This window comes from Echiichthys vipera (genome assembly GCF_963691815.1).
Source record: "Echiichthys vipera genome assembly, chromosome: 10".
In the NCBI taxonomy this organism is placed as follows: Eukaryota; Metazoa; Chordata; class Actinopteri; order Perciformes; family Trachinidae; genus Echiichthys; species Echiichthys vipera.
Window position 1 is genome coordinate 16,618,957 of NC_139835.1, and position 15,837 is coordinate 16,634,793.

Genomic DNA, 15,837 nt, shown 5'->3' on the forward strand with positions numbered 1-15,837 from the left:
CAGCTGTAACTTGAAAAAAAGTGCTGAAAGTGAGTGTGCATGAAATGTTAGCAAGTGAGCAGAGAAGTCTAAAAAGTTAGCTAAAAGTAACGAGTAACATTTAAAGAAGCTAAAAAATATGACTGTAGCTACAGTTGAAATAGCTGTTTAAAGTAATGTGTGAATGACTGAAAGAGTTAACTAACTAAAACTAACCAAAGTAATGGCTAAATGGTTGAAATAGAAATAACTAGCTTCTGCCACTAGTAGCACAATCGACAGTATAATTGTATGAAAGAATATTGTAACACTACAGAAAAGAAGGAAAGGTTGGGGAACCGCTGCTCTAAAGTATTATAGATGCCATTATTTTGAGTCACTACTAACTTTTTGCTGACCAGGAGGAAAGATGTCCCGCATGCAGCTTCCCTGTCAGTGAATAATGACCTAAATAGAAGAACAGTGGAGTGATGGTGAAATTGGAGAGCTGGCAAAAATGTGGGTCAAACATGATTGTCGCCTGGCCTACTGCTCTGATAAACATTAGCTGCTCAGTAGAAGGAATTTGACTTGAGCAGGCAGGTTCTTACAGCAGCGTGATTTAAATGTTTAATTTTCCATCTATTTATCTTTGCTTTTTTTTCTGGCACAGGGCTCTGTTTTTTTTATGTCAGGCGTGTTCTGTAACAGGCTCAGATCATTTAGCCTGTAAGCCCATTACAGAAAGTGGATCAAGTTTAGGTGGAAGTCAAATCACTGTGTTCTGTGTCCGTGTTATGTAAGTGGTGGGGTGTGATTGCTGTCAGACACTGATGAATCCCATTCTGCGCTGAGGCAAAAGACTTTGGGGAAGAAAGGTTTTGACGTCACACTGCAAAGGGATTTGGACCGTCTTCTTTATCGTTAGCTTCTGGAATCACCTACTTTTTTTGGGCATCCACCCTCTTACATCTGGGTTTATAAACTCTCTGAGTAATAAATGTCAGGGATGAGAGAATGATTAGGATCCATACATTTGGTACAACTAATTGACTACATAATTAGGATTGAATAAACTAATCCTTATTATGCCTGCCAGAAAAAAAAAATTACCTGTCTCACGCGAGGATTTCATGGACTGGCTGTCAGAAAAGCCGATCCTCACAGCATGTCAGGAACTCCCCCACTCCCTCCCTTCCTCCTCCCTTGCTGCCAGCATGATGCCTCAGCTCTTGGCGGGATGGAAGCCCTCCAGCATTAGAATAATTTAGCGCTATAATCACAGCATTTAGTGTTATTTACTGCCATTTAAACCCTAATGTATCTCAGCCGTGCCTGATGGTAGTTGGCTCCATTGATTGCGGGAGCGAGTGGCACTGTGTGACTCTGATGACCTCACTTCAGTTTGAATAGCAGATGATTAGGATGATACCTCATCACGCCTCTTAGTCATATTTGTATCCCAACATATGAGTGATTACCATTGGTTATGAATCAACAGTTACATGTACTTGGCTGCTGATCAACGGCCCTTTCTTCTACTCATAAATAGTTTCTTTTCTTCATATCTGTTCCTTTATTACCTGTAAAATACCCAATAGACAATTTTAGTGTTACAATTACATTTGGACTTGATGCAAGTCTTCCCTCAATGTATTCTCAACCTAGGCGTGATGGAAAAAAAGCAGGACTGTTTACCTGCCACTTCTTATATGTTTGATCAACAGGCAAGTCCTGGATCTCAGTAGGGAGCCGTTTGGATTAAAGGCTCATGCTGTGTGCCACAACATTCAAGTAACCTCGCTAAACCCTGGCTAAACCTGTATATTTCTTATCAAGGACATACAGTATTTGAATTTGGGTCCTTGCTGTGCGATGTGAACATCCTTCTGTCAAATATTCACTCATGACCACCATCATCTGAGCAGACCACTCACACATAAAATAAAGCTAATTCCTACATTAAGAATTGTAAAATCAGCTGTACAAGTACAAAATAGATACAGCCAAAAATTAGCAAGGTTTCCTTATTTCCGCAATTAGATCAGGAAATACCATATCAAAGAATCAATGCACAAGAGTGAGGATCTTACAGATCATTTGGATGACAACTTGCCGGTATTAATTACTCGGTGTGATATCCAGGCCAGTGACTGTGCACCGTAATAATTGGAGATACAAGGACTGTTTGTTTCCATATAAAATAAGCCATTCACTCTCATTAAGTTTTGTGCAGTATAAAAAACCATTTCCACCGACTTGTCAGCTGGTTTATCCCAGTAAACATGTGACTGACTCACAGTAGGGCTGGGCATCATTTAAACAATTACTATACCAGTACCAAAATCAGTACCTTTTTTAAGTGATACCAATGTCAATAGAGTGCTTCATTCGATATCTGAATTTCCCACTGAAGTACACTACGCTCAACTTCATCACACCACCGATCGTATGGGTTGTAGCTGCTGCGGTAGTGGGCCACTCATGAGTCACATTAAATCAAAGAACGCTTGAGGTTATTGGCTGTGAGTAAAACCATATAAATAATAATGATTTCTAGATCTGGGTACAAAAAGAATCAAATGCAGGAATCGTATGACTGGAGATGTCTTGATCCTACCTGATACTGTGTTGTTTTGGTTCAAAGCTTAAAGGAGTTTGACAGTTCAAAGTTTGTGTATGAAATGTAAACAAAAATTGCCCACATATTGTAGCATGCAGTGATCTGGCTATCTATGATCGTAGTATAACTTTCTGGAAAAATGTCAGGGTTTACTGCGGCCTGAGTCTGCATTTTCAACTGAATGAAAAGCCCCCATTGAAGTCTCTGTCTCATGAATCCCTGGAGACGAGGGCTGATCTTGGAAATAAACTCAGCTAATTGTAATGCAAGGCCTCTGCCGTGATAAGAGAGGCTAATTCACATGTGACCTTGGCCATGAAGTGAGGTGTCGTTTAAACCCAAATATTCATTGTTTAAAGTACCCGAGGGAGTTAGATTTACATGCAGGTGTAAGCTGAACTTTACTCATTGTTTTTACATTTTTTAGTAAGCAGTTTTCTGTGTGTTTTAAGGTCTACTTCATGCTTTTATGTCCTGTGAATGTCTCTGGTTGTAGTGTTTTGGGGGATTTCACGTACAGGCAGGCATACAGATTCAGGGAAAATGGCTCTGTAGTTACTGTGGAAAGCATGTTTGCAAGTCTTCACTCCTCTGGTGGTTGCCATAGTGTTGCTGAGACAAGTCTACAATAAGAAGATGGGTTGCACGTGATTATTAGCCAGCTCTCTTGATATTTGTTCTGAACAGCACAATGCTGATATCCCAGCGAAGATACCGGTCATATCAATATCTCAGTATATCCATCTTCTCTGCACTTATTGCCTGATCAATCAAATACTGCCATTTAGCCGACCATTAGTGGTAATAAGCAACACTTCAAGTGCCAGTTTTGACTGTCGGTCTATAAGTGCACACTGACTGAAAGCATCATGGGAAATGACTGCAGTCAATCTCTGTGAGTCACATGTACGCTAAACACCAGTCTATATGTTTCATGCTGAACCACAGGAAAATGACTCTGTGTAACAGGAATTCAGCTCAGGCCTTGTGTCTGCTCCTCTGCCTTAGCTAGCCACTGAGTTGACATCAAATTAAATATACCCACATCCAGGATACCATCCTCCTCAATTTGAGAGCCGTAATGTTTGCTGAATATCATGACTGCTGTCAGGGAGGCGCAGAAGTTTACAGCAATTACTTGTTTAAATGCCATATGGGGACTATAGGCTTAGCTGTCGTTGTAGCTGCTCTTCTTAATAGTCTGCACAGCTTACATCTAAGCTACTTTGTTTAAAGGCTGCCGAAGCACCCTGAGCTGCTGTTATTTGGGCTTTGAAGCCCTGCATCTGAAATCTACTCCTCAGATTAATCACGAGTAACCATCACATTCAACTGAAGTATAATTTGTCACATTGACGGTATGTCAAATGTGTGCATCTGCATTATGTTCAGGTTTTGAAGATCTGCCCCCAGGCAGCCAAAAACATTGATTAATGCTGCATTAGGCCTAGTCTCCGTCAAAATGAAAATGCCGAATCACATTGAAGCACTGTCAAGAGCATGCCAAACCAACAGGCCCAGTATAAAGCCATGTTGGCCAATCATTCAAACACGAAGAAGATGTTGGCGGATCAGAAGTCTGAAAGAAAGCTGAAACCAGAATGTTACCTGGGTGCTATGGCACATCGATCTCTCTAAAGCACATACGGATGTGTGTTCCTCAATATAGTGGAAGGGAAATCTACATTTATGTGTAAACGTCCTGTCTTGACATGATAATCCAAAGACTCTCTTTCCCCCGTCTCCACGACAACACTGAAAATGTAGTTTCTGAAAATCTTCACCCGTGCCAGGGTTTTCCAAATGATCTGATTTCAGTGACCTAAAACTCAGTTTAAGTGTGGCCAAAACGCATATAATTACTATTTTGTATGCTGAATGATTTGGGTATGAATATGAGAATCATGCACTCTGGGCTTCACTGTCAACACATTTCAACCCACCTGAATGCCTATGGGAGATTTTAGACTCTGCTTCCGTCATCAAAACATCATTAGGAGCTGAAATTATGGATTCATCCTTCCAGTGAAGTTTTTCAGACTTGTGAAGAAAAAAAGTAGATAAATATTTAATCAGCTTATGTAGTGGCATTATGTGGACACATTTTGTTTATTCTGTAAGACAGTTTGACTTTGAGAATATGACAGGCTGTCTGTTAGCTTGTGATTTGTCTCTCCCGGTGCTACCTCCTTTCACCCTGGAAGTGACTAAGCTAACCCGCCTTGTTTTTTCCATGTCGACTCTTCATTAAAAAGTAGAACAATGGGTATTGTCTGAGGAGCAGAGGGTGAACACTGGTTGAATCCCGTGCAGCAGGCCCAGGGAACAGAGCTGCTCTTTATTCTGTGGAGAGCCCAAGACGGAGCCTGGCACTGGACCCAGACCCGGCAGGCTGCAAGAGGCCACCACACATACCCAAATATGTATGTGTGTGTGTATGTGTGTATATGTGTGCGTACTTGCTTGTGTAAGGACATGTGTGTTTGTGCTGTAGTCAGAGCCCCGGGATGCTCACCCACCAATTAGCCGTAACAGAGCTGAGCATTAAATGCTTGGGGAGAAGATGAGAAATGCTCTGGAAGCCAGTGTGCTGTGCTTTGCAGCCTCTCAGAAGGGATGAGAGATGCTGTGCGGTGTTGAGCGATAATGTTCTGCTCAAAACCCTGAAGCGGAGCCCGGAGGCATCTTGCCTGGTTGGCCAAGGGTCAGCTGATTATGTGGGAACAGGTCTCTCTTGGCTGTGTGCAGGCACCGCTGAGTTGAAACCACATGGACTTCAATCACTATTGTTATTCTCAGTTCAGTTTTGACATCTGCACATTTGGGGGGTGCTTTGATTTTCTGCACTGCAGCGTGGGTGGCATCAAGTACCGACCAAGCAAAGTGACTTTAAAATGTTTTCAGTATCATCATACCTGATTACAGCAGTCCCAGTTTTTGTGCTGGAGTAATAAGAAGAGTCCCCAGACGCTGGCTTAGTTAAGTCTCAGTTACAGAACAGCAAGAGCAGTTGAGCTTTTTCCTTAACATTACTGAAATGTACTAAATGCCAGCTATCAATAGAGACGGTATTGAAAGAAAGAAACTTTCCCCGGCAGCTTTCTGACGTCAGTCTGGAGTAGGGATTTAGTTGGACGTAGTTTCGTACTTGGCTGTGAATATCTTTGCTGTAGGTCTTTGTGCGTAAGGAGCAGGTGTACGATGGTGCAGCTTGGAACAGGGCAGCCCGGTCCTTTTCATGTTGGTCACGGCCAGTTTCCAGTGTTGTCCAGCAGGACCCGTCCAAAGGCCACACAAAAGAACAGGAGAGTAACTGCTCTGTGGAGAAGTGCATTATGGTCAGGATCTGTCTGGGCTCCAAGATGACAGCTGTGCTAATAAAATGAGTTTGCTTGGCCAGAGTGCAGCAAAAGTGGGTATTTTGTTTATGAACTGAATTAGTTGATGTTCATGGAGTTGAGCTTTTATCCAAACAAAGTCCACAAAAGCCTTCAAATATCAGTGTCATTGTGACAAATCAGTGGTGTGTTGTGGCTTCAGGCTCAGCTTTGTCTTGTTGGGTCGATATTGTTCTCTTTGAGGGGCATGAAGTGATGTTGAGTATGTTAACAGTTTGGTATTAGGCCTCCACTGGTCTGCAGAAACATCATGTTGTTTTCATCTGTTGACTTGCTTATCGCTATTTGTTGGATCTGCATGGTGTGGGTTTTTGAGGTTAGTATAAGCACCAGCACTCACAGTCTGTCAGCTGATGTTTTGACCCTGTTGGAACATGTTGTTCATTAATATATACACTGTGTTCTTCCATCCAAATGCAGGACAGTGTGCAGGCAGAGTTTTAACATACACATTAACACCAGCCCTAACATTTATGGCTCAACAGTTCACTAAAGCAGCCTCATTTCTTTTCTTTCTGAATGTTGTTTTCTTGCGAGTCGCGACATATGCTGCTTTTGACGCTGCCAGAGTCAAAAAGGCAGGTTTTGTCGGGTAACGACTTGCCAGAATTAACATCTGCAGAGCAGAATGGGAGGTTCTGTTGCATTTGAATGTACGATCACAAAACAACATCCAAATGCAACAGGACCCTGCCAGAGTTTGATATAGGCCCCATCACAGTTCCAGACAATGCAGCAGTCTGTTGTTTCAGGCTTTATTGGACAGAAGATGGGCCTCTTACCCTGCACCCCCACAAGAAACTACAGCAGAGTGGACCAGCCAACGTCACATGAGTTAGGGTTTTGATTTCCAGTAAATCTCAAAAGTCAAAGCAGGAACTTGAAAAAAATGTCCTCCTGAAAAGAGCATTTATTCAGTACCCTGTTTTTGGAGGCGTCATTTCTTTTTCCTACAGCGGGGGCTTCATTTTTTCTTCTGGTATTTGGTTAAAATGCATTTTAAATAATTCTCCCACAAATACACCAATCATAGAATTTACTATGATGGAATAAGCAAGCGGGTTGTTTTTAATGAAAAGCTTGTAATAACCGACTCATGAGGTACAATGCAGGACAGATGAGTAGACGCATCAGTTTGTCATAGAGTTGAGTGAGTAGATCCAGTCAGCCGTTCAGATATTTGAGCTTTGATAACAGTGAAGGCACATATTGGAATCGGGCCAATCACAATCAAAATTGCTCACTGTATCCATGTGCAGCTTACTGCTTGATGCATTTCTGCCTGGTCATCAGGACTGCTGCTTTTCTATGAAAGTAGTCTTAAAATGTTCCAGTGTGGTAAATTTTTATATTTTTCCCCCAGTCTTATGAGATGTATTGAGTATGTTAGTTATGGTTTAAACCAGCTAGGTATCATGAAAATGTCGGCAGTGTGTTCATCGTTTCGTGTCATCTAGTAGATCTCGGTGGGCTAGGTGAACCTATGATGCTCCGTGACACACCCTGCCTACACAGCCACGACCCAGAGCTGGATTTAAATCTGAAAAATATCTGTAGGAGGCAGAGAGCAGAGACGTTTATTACACAACAGAAACAATTCCAGTGTGATGAGTCTAGAATACATCTCAATGTTGTTGTTATGTAATATTGTGCTACATCAAGATGTTCTCATAACATAAGAGAAGAGGCCCACACACTGACTGAGATTCTTCAGATGCAAAACATGATCAATTTATCACATGTCCAAAAGTTGACAAATTGTTAAAAATAAGAATATTGTGAATGTTTTGGTCATAGGACAATCGTCAACAAAACTTCCTGCTACATCCCAACTTCACAGATGAGTGTGTGGTTGTCATGGGATGTTGTAGTTTATAGAAGACAGATTAAAAGCTCTAAAGGATTATATTGAGCAGACTCATTAAATTAGTCAGCCTCCCTTTTTGTGAGCTCATATATATCCTGTTCATCCCACTGCCACCTACTAAAACACAGTCTACTAAAGTAGAAGTAACAAAACTTTTATTTGAAGGTGTTTTCGTACCTTTATATAACAAAGGGCAAGTAAACCGATGATTTAATTCGAAAACCCACTGCATTTACATGCCTGTGAGCCATTGTTTATCTCACAGATAAACAACTTTTCGGATTCATATTCTTTGTTGGCTTGAACAAGAACATGGACTCCACCTCAGGACACTTTCGCAACCTCTCAACATCTGGCCTGGCTGGAACTCATCTGTGTTCATGTATCACTTGTTTTGTTTGGACAACGTCCTGCTGCTCCAAACCATCACCATGATGTTTCCGGTATTTGGATAACATCCAGCATGAAAGCCATTCTGTATCAATCCAAAGTGATTTAACACTCTGTAAACATTGCACCAGCCTTTTGGCACTGTACTGCATGTTTGCCAAATAAAGATATATTGAACAAAAGTTGAAGCAGAGAAGCTTGGCTTTACAGATATTATCCAAATATCAAATATAATAGAGGAAAACGGAGGAATAACAGAGGAAGTTAAGTTGGATTCCTCCCACTTGCAGCTGCTGTATTCTGTGTAGTATAACTGCTGATTTCACATTGCCATTAATCATATACAGTGTAATGTTGTTGCATGTCTGTGGTACGCCTCACTAAATGCACTTTCAGATGCACTTTGTTTGATGACAGTAGTGTGTAGTGTGGAGAAAATTACACTACTGAGGTGATCTGTTTTCAAGAGTAGCTGGTGATAAGCTGTTAGTGAATGTGAAGTTGGCAGAAGTACAGTTAGATTATACGGCCCTCGCACTGAGGTAAATGAATGGAATTTCATTAGAATGTCTTCATAAGGGGGGAAGGTGAGAGGCCATGCTCAAACATTTGAACTCACCATTTGTTCAAGAGGCATTCCAGCGAACAGCTTCACAAACATAAACACTACTGTCCCAATGGAGGGGGCTGCTGAGCCGGAGCAGGGGGTCCTGCGGATTATAAAACTAATCTGAGGACAGACAGGGGACACCTGCACCCTCGAAGTACGCCAAGGATTACAGATCCACGCTGCGCTAATGAGGGGAGGACAGCTTGGTATGGATAGCGCATGCCTCAGGGCCGTCCTACTCCTTTCTCCCTTATGTAGGCAGTTATCGCTCAGTATGAAAATGATTTTGATTCTTCTGTGTCTGAGCTGCGGGGCTCTTCCACTTTCCTGTTGGGTGATCAAGAAAATAACTAACTGGAATGTAATGCAGTTGTGCAGTCTGTCACATTGGTACACTTGGGTTTTACAATTCACAGAGTAGCCTGTAGCGCTAACTTCATTATAACTGTAAATGCCTTAAAGACATAAAACACCTTTGTGACTGAAGCAAGCCTTGGAAAAGAACAGAAGAGCATCCAGTCATTTCCGGAGTATTGTGCAATTTGAAAATATTTTTTATGACTAGTCTTCAATAACTGATGCAGTCAGAGGTTTTCATGTTGTGGCTTGTAGTGGGTTGTCTGTAATGCTGTTAAAGAACAGTAATATTTTAGTGGTTGGAACATTGCTTTAAATGTTTCAAATTGTGTGAAGACAACAGGAAAAGATCTGTTAAGGTCATTAGTTTTCTTTCGCCTCGTGTCATATTGCTTATAAGAGCGGAGAAAAACTGTTTTGGGGATTTGGATCAAATATTGCTGGATCTGCTGGCTCAGTCTAAAAGATTGGAGTTGTGGTTGTGGTGCATTAGCAGGGGAAAAGGTAGAGCTGGGAGAAAGAGGAGAGCGTGGGCGTATCTCAAATTCATTTCAGCCCAAGTCCCCAAGGACGAATCAATCCCTGCTCTGAAAGATATCTGAGAGGAGGCTGAGTGGCTGAGAGGCACTGCAATGCACACTTTTGTCTGTTTCTGTCTGTTTTAATGTGTATATTAGTGCATTAGAGCAGGTTAACAAAGTGAAGCATGGGCCTGTTTTCAATCACGTAAAACTACCTTTCTTGAAAGCAGTTTTCTTGTCATGGTAACTTGGTTTTTAGATTGTGTGTTGCAGCAAGAAGGTTATCTAATGGGGCATGAATGGGGAGCAAATTGACTTTTGAAAAAAGAATCTCAGCACTTTCACCTCCAATTTTCGACCAAGCTTTACAGTTTTGACGACAACACGTCACATTTACTGCAACTCCCTCTCCGCAAAAATATCTTGTTTTGTATTTAGCCGTGGTTGAGTGCACTCCAATCAAAATAGCTTTTATGTTCAAGAGCACTTAAGACAGCTTTCCTCAAGAGTCAAGTGATGATGTGAACGACAGGATGTGGAAGTTAACTTTATTGTAACTACTTTGTACTTTGTCTATTGTACAACAGTTTTATTCCTGGTTGGTATGGTTTTCTGATGAATTTTTTCAAGTGCTTGGTGTTTTGGACCAAACTGCTTTGGGGACTCTCTGGGAGGAACCACCCAATGGAGAGCTCCCCCGACAACTACATGCCTTTTAAGGGCTTTTTTGGGGCCAATATAGATGTTGAAGTGACAAAAATTTGTGGTTGATATAGCAAGAAAGTCTTATTTTGCTTTAACAAGTCAAGATAGTACAGTATTTTCTCCATCACATACAGTATATGCTCTGCAAATCCTGAACCTCTTTTCATTATGAGCTGCTGCGTGTGTTGTTTACACGGCTTGCAGGTGCCGCATTTGATCATGTGTTCAACCAATCAACATTCACGTACGTCACTCAATCTTCATCTTGTGCTGTGAGGGTACCTAATAAACTAAAAAAAAGAAGTCCCTCAGAAGGATGTTTTAAGAACTACGACTGTACCTAGTTCTTGCGGTGTGGACACAATAAAAAGGGGGAACTACTGTATGCTCTTAGACCCTTCCCAGGGTCAAGGATGGATAGCTTCTCGATTTTGTTAACATAGTCTACATCTTTTCACAGCAATAGCAACTAAAGCCGGCCTTTCATGTGGGATGTGTATTTGCTTTTGTAGCCAGCTGTGCCGTGAAGGCCATGCCTCCGCAGACCTCCTGGAAGGTAGTGGGTTGGTGGACTTTGAGCCAGCTGCCTATTTTTACTTTTTTATGACTCAAGCTGCTTAATGAGAGGATACATGGACACTAATAAGTTATGTCCATATTTCGGATCCTTGTGGCCTAATGTGAGTTAAACATTGGCATTTATTTATCAGTAGCAGCTGTTAATGCTGAACTTCTGACAACACATTTTTGACTGAATCTGGTATGACACACTTTAGCTGTATCAAGGTGTGGTGAGAGACGATTGCAGTCCACACTATTGACGGTGTGATTGCAATAAGCCATCACACTCTTTGTCAGCTCCTGAGTAACGGAAGAATCACTGTTTCTGGAGTAATGTGATGTTACAGAATATTGTATACTCACAAGCAAGAAACAAGAAACTTCACCATGTGTGAGAGGAAGCTTTTGCTAAAGGATTTCCAGCTGCTCCTGCTTTATGTTTGATTGCCAGCCCCAGTATACTGTACATACAAATGTTAAATGTAGCACAAGTGGTGCTTTTTGGATACTTGGTTATGACTGACCCTATAGTGAGCAGAGTGCATGAAATGCTGGGTGTGGGTGTTTTTTTTTCTTGTCTTTTTTTTAAGAGCATCCATTTGCCAAGATATATGTGTAACACTGTCACCGACACACACACATGCCTGGTGCAAAGTCTGCAGCGATAAATTATACGTCTTTTAACTTAAATAGGTTGAGGTTTATTATATGTGACTTTTTAAAGACATACAGCACTTTCTTCATCTTGGTTTCTTTTTAATTAATTTGTGTTACTCTCCTTTACTCAGTTTTTTGCACTCTAAAAACAAAAAGGCTAAAACTTCTGTTAAACCGGGCGAGAAAGAATACCAGATTTTTTAGAATTTCTGATCCAATACTACACCATAAACTATCTGCCAATAATCCGATTGAGTGTTGTCAAGCAGTTCATATGCACTTTGCTGCTTAATATATTAAATATATATCTATAGATATTTGTCTGCATTGTGTTGTAAGATGACGTGCATTGTAGTGTTTTCTGTTGACCATGCATAGTGGGACTCTGCCATGTGTGAGCTTCAAAACTGACATGGGATTCACGTTTGAGCTCACAGCTTTAGCCTTTTCCAGAAGTTTCTAAAGAAATTCACTAGCCAGCAGTGCAGATGTGGGACAGCTGCTCTGGAGATGAAATGTCCGATTGGCAGCGTGAAGCGAGGCTAGAGATGTTGAACCACATTTTACAGAAAGGGGGTTGGTCATCCAGCACAGTAGGGTTGGGCTGTGTGACCAAAAACTTCTTTTCCACTATAAGAAATTTCATACCTTGGTAACAATATATATCATGATTTAGCATGTTTTCTTGTTATTCAGAAAAGAAATAGTCCATATGAAATATTTACAGGATAAAGCCTGTTTTGTATACTATGTACTCTCACGATTCTTGCACTTTTTGGGTAATATCTACATGGTTGAATGCAGTTATTGTAAGTCGCAACAGATGTAACTTGACCAGAACAATAGTATTAGATCTGCTGGCAAATTGTGACATCTATTGCAGCTATTGTGGATATTATCAATGCAATCCAAAAAAAAGTGTATATACTCACTATCCATGGCAACTGAGTCCATTTGAGACTATGGAGTAAGAATAATGCAGGCGATGCAGTCCCTTGGATTTTAATTGAACTGCACATGATGAACCTTTTATTTATTCTAATTAAGTCATGGTTCCAAAATGAATCTGGTATGCCCACATAAGGTTCCTTTTCAAAGTAGCAAAGTGTATTACTTGGAAATAGCAGAACAGATTTGATTGAGGAATGTGTAGATTATCATGTATAGGAATTAGAATAGATACGTCTGTGAAGTCAAAGTGTGTATGAAACTGTGCCAGAATTTCCAATGTTGTAATTACTATAGGGTTGGATGAATATTATCTTGAGGACAGGGGTACCAGTTTACTTGAGGGAGCTTGACCCAGTATTTTATTTTCTGTATATTTGCTGCCCTATTATATCTGAAATTAGGAAGAAAAAGTTGTTGTCACCTTGAGTCTTTGTAGTCTCGTTTTTCTTATCCATGGTTGCTTATCACCCCATATAAAGCCTGTAAGCAGTAAAAATCCTTGAATCCTTTAACACATTATGTGTAATGAAATGTTTTACACTTTGCATTCTGCTGTTTTACTGTCTGGGTATAAAATCTCTACACAACTGTCATGTAGCCGTACCTGTGTTTACATTTACATTTGTCAGTAGTTTATATCAGATCGGCTTGTTTCGGACCGGTACCGATACTGAGTACTGGATCAATGCATCCCCAGTTACTGTGGGCAAAACAATGTGATAAAGCTGGATTTTACACAATTTGTCTGTGCTGTCGAATGAGTCAGACCTGTCATAATCCTCCTAATGAGTGACATTTAGGTGAGTGTGTATTTGTCAGGGTGGTCTGCCATTAGGTGTTGGTGAAAAGCTGCCACACCCCTTTCAACATCATCCCATTAATCACACACACACACACACACACACACACACACACACACACACACACACACACACACACACACACACACACACACACACACACACACACACACACACACACACACACACACACACACACACACACGGTTGTAGACATAGGGTAACCTGACCTCAGTAGGCTGAGTGCCTGTCACAGCTCATTAGCATTGGGGATGAAATGAAGGCTGGTAGAAGGGGTTCTTTGCTTTAGTTGGAGCCTCACCAAACAGGAAGCCCACAGCTCAGTGCACCCACAATAACTCACCACCACCACCCATCCAGCCTGCAGGAGCACAACACCTAGGCTATATCCTGCACCCACATCATTACCACAAACCCATTTGTCTTCACACCAACAGTTCTCCAATATCCAAACATAACAAGACAGAAGTCTATAAATAACTTTATGATGGACCCTCCTTTTAATTTGAGCTGTGTAACAACCTGTTTTTTGTTTTCTGTGTAATATAGTAAGACTGTTAGAGGCTTGCTGTCATTTAATGTGACTGTCTACTCAGGTGTCAAATTGTATTTTAATGTGCTTAGGGAAGGGGGTTCTAACTGTAGTCATCTGGTTAGCAGCCAGACTGAGTCAACAGAGCCTCTCCGACTCCCAATTCCCCGCAGTCAGCACAGCAGCAATCAGCTGCCTGGCAGCATCTGCTGAATACTAATGCCACTTCCTGCTCCCTCTCATAGAGGAGACTGGATGGGCTACACCCTGTGTTTGTACCAAATAAAACCTAACTGTTGTGCTTTTAATTGATTTTAATGTATCTAAAGACATCGATAAACATTGAAAGCAAGTTGTGCTCTTATATTCAATTCATTTAACAAGTTTATTTGCTCACCTGTGGAGGAAATCAGGTTCACCAGTGTCTGTTTTAGAAAAGCAAACAGATTTAACTAAAGAAGGGACTATATAATTTAATGTAAACAAACTTCAAATCATTAGGCTTCACTTGCTCTGTAGTTATCATATAACTCATTTGTATAAATCTCTTGTTGTTTGTCTTTACATTAGTCTTCCTCTTATTAGCAATACAAAGATGTGTACAAGCCCTATCCCCGTGCCTCCCGAGCAGTTCTCTCTACATTGATTTTTTTCTTACCCATGGACTCTTTTCAAATTAAAATAGATGATTGTATAGATCAATAGTCCAGCCGCACAATGATATACAATATAGAAAATAAAATACTGTTTTAACTTCAAAGTAAGTTAGGGATCAGACCACTCGATCAGTGTCAGACTCTGCCCTGGTATTACTCGCTCATGGAAATAGGCTGGATCCCAGGATATTCCTCATCCATCTTCCGCTCACCCCCCCCCCCCCCCCCCATGAGCTCCACTGGAAAATCGAGTAGGGGAAAAGTGGAGGCTGAGAGCTGAACGCTCGCTGATAGATGATCCAGCCCATTGAATAAGGAAAAGAACCCCAAGCTGAGCAGTGCATGATGCCCCCCCCCCCCCCCACCCTTTTTTTTTTCTATCCACAGCAGTGGAAACACTCTCTCCAAAACACATGTAACAAATTTTTATAACTAAAAACTGCATATTAAGGAGGCAGATCATCAGCTTTAATGTTACTAGCTTTGACTTGACAGTTTTTTCCTTTTTGCCTGTAAGAAGTGTTTGTTGGCTAACTAGTCTCCAGCTGGGTCACACCTTGTATTTTCATTTTTTTGCAGGGTTTGCGCTCTACATATTGTAGGTGCTACGATTTAAGTGCTGGTTAATTGTTTCAAGCTTTTTCTAAGTCACACCAGGGTGTGGTGAATCATACAGGATAAAGAAAGGAGTTGTGTAACACGTTTTGGATGATGATTGGGGCTTTTTTCAGACACATGGGTCAGATTAGATTTGACCTGAAGAACGCACACTTCTCAGGAAGTCACTTTGAACATGAGGAAATATATTATTTACTGCAATATTTATAAAGAGAAAAGTAAGAATAAGTCTGAAAGTAGAGCACCGACAAACATTTGGAGCATCCTTCTTTACTTCAAACACTGGTTTTGCACTTTAACCTACTTGCTCACACTCTCATCCATTCGCTATGTGATGTCTGAGCAGTTGATGGGTGTTGAGTGACTGCTGGATACGTTTGATGCAATTTAGTATGTCGGGGTCAAGCTCGGTCACCCGGTTGTCAAATTCAAAGCGTTGACTCAGACAACAGAGCTCAGATGTTTCCCCTCTCTGCCTCTGTGCCACAACCTAACTCTCATTAGGCAGAGACCTCCTTTTTGCCAGCTGTGTTGTAAGATTTCCTCTGAGGATATTTTGGGATTGTCTCATTAGTGGCTTTGTTTGTCTGCCATATATTTGGTAACTGTGTT

The 15,837-nt window shown here is 41.1% G+C and overlaps 1 protein-coding gene across 3 annotated transcripts in view; it reads left to right on the forward strand.

Moving 5' to 3' along the window:
- fmnl2a (formin-like 2a) overlaps positions 1-15,837 on the forward strand; it is a 53,667-nt gene that overhangs the window by 1,815 nt on the left and 36,015 nt on the right. The gene's annotated exons all lie outside the window — the stretch shown is intronic.